This window comes from Hordeum vulgare, chromosome 7H, assembly GCF_904849725.1.
Source record: "Hordeum vulgare subsp. vulgare chromosome 7H, MorexV3_pseudomolecules_assembly, whole genome shotgun sequence".
NCBI classification, from domain to species: Eukaryota; Viridiplantae; Streptophyta; class Magnoliopsida; order Poales; family Poaceae; genus Hordeum; species Hordeum vulgare.
The window spans coordinates 48,676,843-48,683,924 of NC_058524.1; the positions used below are offsets into that span (position 1 = coordinate 48,676,843).

The 7,082-nt window shown below is 49.2% G+C and overlaps 1 non-coding gene across 1 annotated transcript; it reads right to left on the bottom strand.

Annotated features, from left to right (window-relative positions):
- Window positions 1-5,450: 5,450 nt before the first annotated feature.
- TRNAA-AGC lies at window positions 5,451-5,523 on the bottom strand. Its single transcript has one exon. It is a non-coding gene; the product is annotated as a tRNA-Ala (tRNA).
- Window positions 5,524-7,082: the final 1,559 nt, after the last annotated feature.

The window sequence follows — 7,082 nt, forward strand, 5'->3', positions numbered from 1 at the left end:
GCATCATCCTTGCCAGTCCGTCCATCCGTTGACGCAACCTTGCACGTTTAGTAGTTTCCTTATTTAGTTTTGCTATACATAAATACATGTTTGTTCTTTTGGGGTATAGAGCTAGCTAGAAATAAGGAAGTGCTTCCTTCATGAGTATTGCGTATGTAAAATTTCTTTTGAGAAAACCAAGGCAACATCTAGGTGTCAAGTAATGTTATACATATGAGATTAGAGGATCTTCCTCTGCTTCGAGCGATACCATCTTAGGTACATGTAAAAGCGTGAGAACCTCAATGCCGAGATAAAAGTTTGTAGTTTTCCTTATGAGCTAAGCAGCATATGAAAAGGAAAGATCTATATACATATGTAGTTATGTTCATTTCTAACATCCCGTCGTATAGATAATTGCAAATTGTAGATTGGATACATGTTGTGACGTACCTTTGGTCTGACCTGGAAGAAAGGTTTCATTGCTGTTTGATGTAGTCCTTTATGATCCCTTGAACATACAAAAATTTATTGATGGTGCTTCAAAACTTCTTTAGTGATGCCACAAACATATATTAAGAATGTTGAATTTTTGCTTAGTTATACTCTACTCTTCTCAAGATCGATGAGATCATGGACAAGTTCCAATGCAATTTTTCTCAAGTTTGTGTCAATTTTTTTGTCTTAGGGAGAACACTTTTTGCCATGGTACAAGTAATATGGCAAACTTCTGTCAAGTTCATTTGAAATAGTTTTAGTTCAACAGGAGCATTTCAAAGTTTGAGAAATGCTCAAGTTCAACATGATCTATTTTCTCCTTCATAAAAAATGTTTTTTTGCCATGTCAAGTGTTGTATTTTGGTGACAAATATACTTATTTTTACTAGGTTTACTAGGTTTTTTGCGATGCAAGCGCTACTATACATGGGTTTTGCCTTTTTTTAAATCGCTGGAATTACAGGTTGTGGTGTTCCATCTCCATTGAGTTGGTCCCTGATCGTCCCTCCGTTGTTCGATAAAAGGTGTTCATTTGTTGTATGGTTAATTTTGTTCATAGGATGATGGTTGGTTCATTTGTTGAGTTGTGTATTCATCCATGTGTATAAGTCTTTTATTCATCTTGTGTATAAATCTTGTATTCATCTTGTCGCTAAAACATAACCCCGATAACTTTGATTTTGAGGCATATGAAAACATGAGAGAGGGGGTCGTTAAAACATAACCCCAATAACTTCGACATGAGGGGGGGGGGGGGGGTCGTTAAAACATAACCCCGGTAACTTTCATCTTAAGGCATATGAAAACATGATTTGCACGTCGGATAGGCATGAAAGAGGCGGTCCACAAAGTATCCTCTCCCGAAAGATATAGGACGACTCATCACACATGAGGGGGGAGGAGTCCTCGACGATCGTCTGAAAATGACTGTTATAAAACTTGTCGACTTTGCATGATGTTTTCCACTATCCATTGCTCATATGCATATGATTCCTTGTTGTGATTAGGTCTATGTTTTCCACTAATCCATCTCTCATGGTTTTATAATGCCATGTTGTAATATTTGCACAAACTATGGACAGAGACTTAGAAAAAGAAGAGTTGTTGGGGGATATAATCCGCGATGGAGGTGATGATATCACCTTGTCGTATCTCAATGACACCAATCGAATGAAGGAGGGAGGAGATGACCGCTCCGGTGATCGAATGGAGGAGGGAGGAGACGACGACTATGTTGGTGATGCAGCCTTAACTCTTGCAAAGTCGAGCGAGGTATATATATATAGTAATTAAGCCTCTGCTGACTAGATGCATTAATTCTTTTATACGTACATATATTAACGCTTCTTTATTCTTTTAGCCCTTAGGATCGAGCCAAACTTCTGTAAGGAGCAAGGCCCGAAGAAAAGGTTGGGCCAGGATGAAAGGTTCATGATCGAAGAAGTCACTCCAGATGGCCAACCGATTGCTCACAAGCATACCAAAGACAAATTTATAAATCAGCGCGAGTTATTGTTAGGGACAGCGTCCCGATCGGCATCCAAGAATGGAATAAGAATAAGGACGGTGAAGTTTCTTATGTCAACGATAGACAGAAAGATGAGATTTGGAACTCACTGATGACAAATTTCAGCCTACCACTAGAGGAGGATCCGAATAACCTAGTTATACAACGATAAGTCAAGGCGTTCGCTCTTAAGAAGATGACAGAACTATTCAAGAACGACAAGAAAAGATTGAACAAGTTTGTTGAGAAAGACGAGATTCGAGAATTCACCGGTAAATATGCGAAGATAGGAGATCACTCACTCACATTTGTGGCGTACAAGAAATCAGAGAAATCTAAACAAAGGTCACATGTAAATAAGAAAAATGGTACTAAGAAGAAGTATCAGCATGTTACGGGGTCAGGTGGCTACGAGGTTGCCTGGCCTACGTGAGACAAAGCTGAGAATGACCTGCTTGATAAAGGGGTCCAGCCAGCGACATTGCACTCGCCCGATCGGTCAAGGGCTTGGTTCTTCGGGCATGGGGGAACTTTGAACACGGAAACAAGGAAGTTTGTTTTCATGAAAGCTCAACTTGAAACACCCGTCTTAAAGATTATCGAAGCAATCAAGGAAGTGCAGGAAGGGCGGTTCCATCCCGACAGAGAGAACGACGAGTTGTCAAAGGCCCTCGGGAATTCTGAACGCCATGGATGAACACGAGGCACATCAGGCTCCTTACCGTGGAAGTATGGGTTTCCCGAGAGCACTGGTTATAGAAAATGAGGGAGAAAGAAGAAAGAGGAAGCAAACCAAATGCAGAGTATGGAAGATAGATTGTCGCTACATGAGAAGACACTAGAGGCATATACGAGTCAGCGAGCTTATCAGCAGCATGAAGATCCTTCATTCAATACTGCCCACGAAGCTACCCCACCATCTCAGCGGAAAATCAGCGTGGCTTCCACTGAGCTCGTTCCGCTTGATATCAGGGCTCCTCGCTACCCCGTGGATGGTATCACGGAGAGGGAACATTGCGAGCTAATTGAGAAATGAGATAACCTAACATTGAAGGTGGCGAACGGCTATGTCTTACCTCGTCGACCTGATGGAACTTACCATTTCGTTCTGATTCCAGATGGCTTTGTTGTTGTCAGGGTGGATGAAGTAATGAACGGATTTGAGGGGCTGGAGCTTGACTACCCTACAGGTGAAGGGGAGATTCATCTCGAAAATGTCTTAAGGACTATGTGTCTATGGAGAAAGGAAAACATCCTGCTTCCAAATTGGACGCCGCCTCAGCAGACTCGGACGGAGGAGGCCCCTCAGCAGATTCCTCACAGTCCAGCTCTATCTTCGCCGCCTCACTTGTCTCCGGCGCGCCAGCTAGCTCCGCCACCTTAGCTGTCTCCACCGCATCAGCGAACTCCGTCGGAGGAGGCCCCTCAACAGAATCCTCCTCCGCCATGTCAGCTGACTCCGCCTCCTCAACAACGGTGGAAGAGAGCCGTCACCGCTCCGGCGGCTAGCAGTACACCGAGCCTAGTGAGACGCGTTAGTTTTCTACCATTTTTTTGAATGTTAGCAGCTTAACTACTAAATTCGATAGAAGATAGTTGATCCAGTTTATAAGGGAAATCGGATTGAAAAACCATACGGGCGACGCCTTTCGGCAAACAACACATACACCCCACAAGCCACACGTCCCTCAAACTCGATCCATCTCCACGATGATGCTTCCAAGAGAGAACACGACGCCAGATAATGTCGTCATCGTCCGATCTAAACTAGATCAAGGGTTTCCCCCGGAGCATGTCAGGAAGGAAAGGTGGGAGCAGCTACATCGATGCCTCCAACAAGGAAGCGGCGCCTGAAGTCGCCGCCATCAATGACTTCGGCCACAACCAGAGTACGACTTTCACCGGTCGTCCCACCTACCTAGCTCGAACACAGGATCCGGCAAGCCTACATACTGAACCCACTACCACTGCCTCTACGGCCGACCGCACCTCCCCAACAAGCTAGACGTGTTTTCAACCTTGCAATCGCTTCTTCCACTGGATGGAGGATGCAACCCGCAGCGGCACCATTCTTCCCCATCGGAAGGATGCAACCAAGCACGGCGTCATTCGTCTCCTCAAGGATGCAAGCCCGCGGGCCATTCATCTTCTGGCGAAGAAGGATGCAACGCCCGCAACGACGCCATTCCTCTCCCTCCAGCCACCACCATCTCGCTCTCCCATCCAAAGCCGCATTGAATTTGCCGAACCACCATCAGAGGATGCAACACCGATTTGGGTGCCATTCATCTCATGCACACTTCTCCCGCACGGCCTTGCTCAGTCGCCGCCCTCGTCCTGCCTCATCCACCAGCGCCAGCACGCCGTGCCGTCCCAGATCTGCCGCGTTGGTAGTGACAGTGGCAGCCGTACCGTGCGGATCTGAGCCTGCCCTGCACTGCGCATGCCACGACCATCGCCCTCGCCTGGTCCGCCATCGCCTACAAGTCGCGCCCACCCGAGCATGGTCGTCGCGCGCGCCGAGCACCTGGTCACGCGAACCCGCTCGCGCTGCACCGGCCACGACCGACACGCGCGCTCGCGCTGTGCCCACCGCGCCTGCTCGCGGCGTCCGCCTGCCGGCGTGCGTCGTGCCCCACGCCTCCCCGCCTGCTCGTGTCGCGCCCACCACGCCTGTCGCCTGCTTGCGTCACGCCCGTCGCGCCTGCTCGCCGCGTCCACCTGCCGACGTGCGTCGCGCCCCACGCCTCTCCTAGCCAAGCGCCCGCGCGCTTCCCTGACCTCATGAGAGGGAGAAAAGGAAGACCCCGCCGCCGCCGACGCCACGCGGGCTTTGCCCGACGGCGCTTGCCGACAACGGCGAGCGGGCGGGAGATCTAGGAGTGGGAACTGGTGTGGCGTCTAGGGTTCGCCCGGGTCGCCTGCGGGGGAGGGCGACACGAGCGAGGGGTTCAGTGTACGTTAGTTTTCTACCTAGAACCTACTGAATATACCATGTGTCATCTCTGTTCAGGCTTCAGCTGAGCAAGAGGAGACAAGCTCGTCCAAAGATCGCGTTCGCTCACGCTCGAACTCGTTGAAGAAGAATTCTCTCTGGATTGCGACTTGGCTTCAGTGTCCAGATAATTTGTTTCTGAGGACGCCTTCTGTGACTGGCCGATCCCTTCTCCCTGGTGCGATGCATTTTGCCGATTGGAAGAAGGATGGATTAATCACAGCTGAAAAACTATATTTAGATAGATGGTTCTGAACTAGTTGTAAAAGACTTATTGTTTATGAGCTGGATCGCAGTCCGCTCATACATTTGGCAGAAAACGTGGGTGCTTGCACCGTTGCAAGGGCGAGCAGAGCAACTCTCTCAGCTGCCCGGCGTTGCTGATTGATTGCGTTCCGGAGCGAGCGAGCATCTTGCCTGATACCTGATGAATTTAGGAAAGTAAAAAATGGAACCAAAAAAAGAAATAATTGGAGAAGTGGGGTATCGATCCCCATACCTCTCGCATGCTAAGCGAGCGCTCTACCATCTGAGCTACATCCCCTTTGGTGTACAAATGTTCTCAACCATTTACTCAACATGATTCGGGAAGGCATATCTCATGTGATCGGCCCGGCCTTTCCCTGTCTTCCAACAAAGCACCGCTTCTCCAATTCCAAGGCAATGCTGTCGCAAGGAACCGCCCCAAGCAATTCATCGGTTACGCCGATGAGGCAGTGACATCATCAAAAAAGCAAAGGAGTAAATTGCAAGGCTCCCTGCAGTAAGAAATCCGCCAAGGACTCGTGTGTTCGTTCATTTGTCCAAGAATCCGAATGGAAATGCGAGAAGGACTACTCTGAGGCGTCATTAGATAAGCAACGTGCTACATGGTGTCTTTTCTTCTTCTTTTTTGCAATGTGTTGCGCTTGTCACTACGGCTTCTGGTCAGGAGAGAGTTTTCCTAATCAGAATGTTTAGCATCACATTAAAGATGTCATTAAAAAATTCCAGGTGCCTCGTTCTCTATATGTCAGCTGAAAGAAGTGGTATCTCAGTAAGTAGGTGAGTATACCTCCATCGTTGGCGTTTTAATTTCAAAAAAGGCTTTTGCTCCGTTTTATAAATAAAGCAACCAACATGGACTATCCTGTATAGACTCATGCCACTACAACACATGCACACATCCAAAACAGGATACATAGGCATCGAACGCAGCAACCCTATCCCTAGTAGTACAAGAGCAACCGGAGTTCTCAACCATGAGCACGCCACCGCGAAGAGATGAAGCCGCATATGACGAACCGTGTGCTCCAAGACGGCGCCTTCAGAAAGGTTACGACACCAGAATGCCGCCACCGCTCGACCCAAGGATCAGAGGTTCCCCTGGAGCAACACGACGGACAATGAGAACCGCAACGACGCCTTCAAGAAGGGAGCGAGCTACGCTGCCGCCGGTCCGTTCGAAGATGGATCAGGTTTTCACCCCGGCCAACGCTCACCACCACCGGACGCCACAGCCCGGCGACCACGCCGCCCATACGGCCATGGCCATCGGGCAGCACCAAGCCACGGCTCCGTCCAAGAGCACCGCGCTACCACTACCAGAGCCGCCGCCCCCGCATCCAAGACCTTGCCACCACCTCACACGAGACCTGACCCACCCCAACCAAAGAGACGGGTGAAAAGGTCCGACCTTTTGCACCCCTGGGAGACCCAGCGCTGAGACCCGATAGGTCGGCCAACGCTGGCCTCCATCGACCCATCATGCAGCCCCGAGCGCAAGACGAGCTCAGTCATGTTGCACCGTGCGTGAGACGAGCCGGTCCTGCTGCACAGGGCGCGAGACGAGCGATGAACCGTAGCTGGGAGAGGGCCAGCCCTTTGATGGAAGTAGCGCCCGGGGTACACGGAAATGAGACGAAGGTCAAAACGGTTTGCACGCACACGAGCCGACGATGGAGAAGCCGGCTGATACGTCTCCATCGTATCTACTTTTCCAAACTCTTGTGCCCTTGTTTTGGACTCTAATTTGCATGATTTGAATGGAACTAACCCGGACTAATGTTGTTTTCAGCAGAATTGCCATGGTGTTGTTTTTGCGCAGAAATAAAAGTTCTCGGA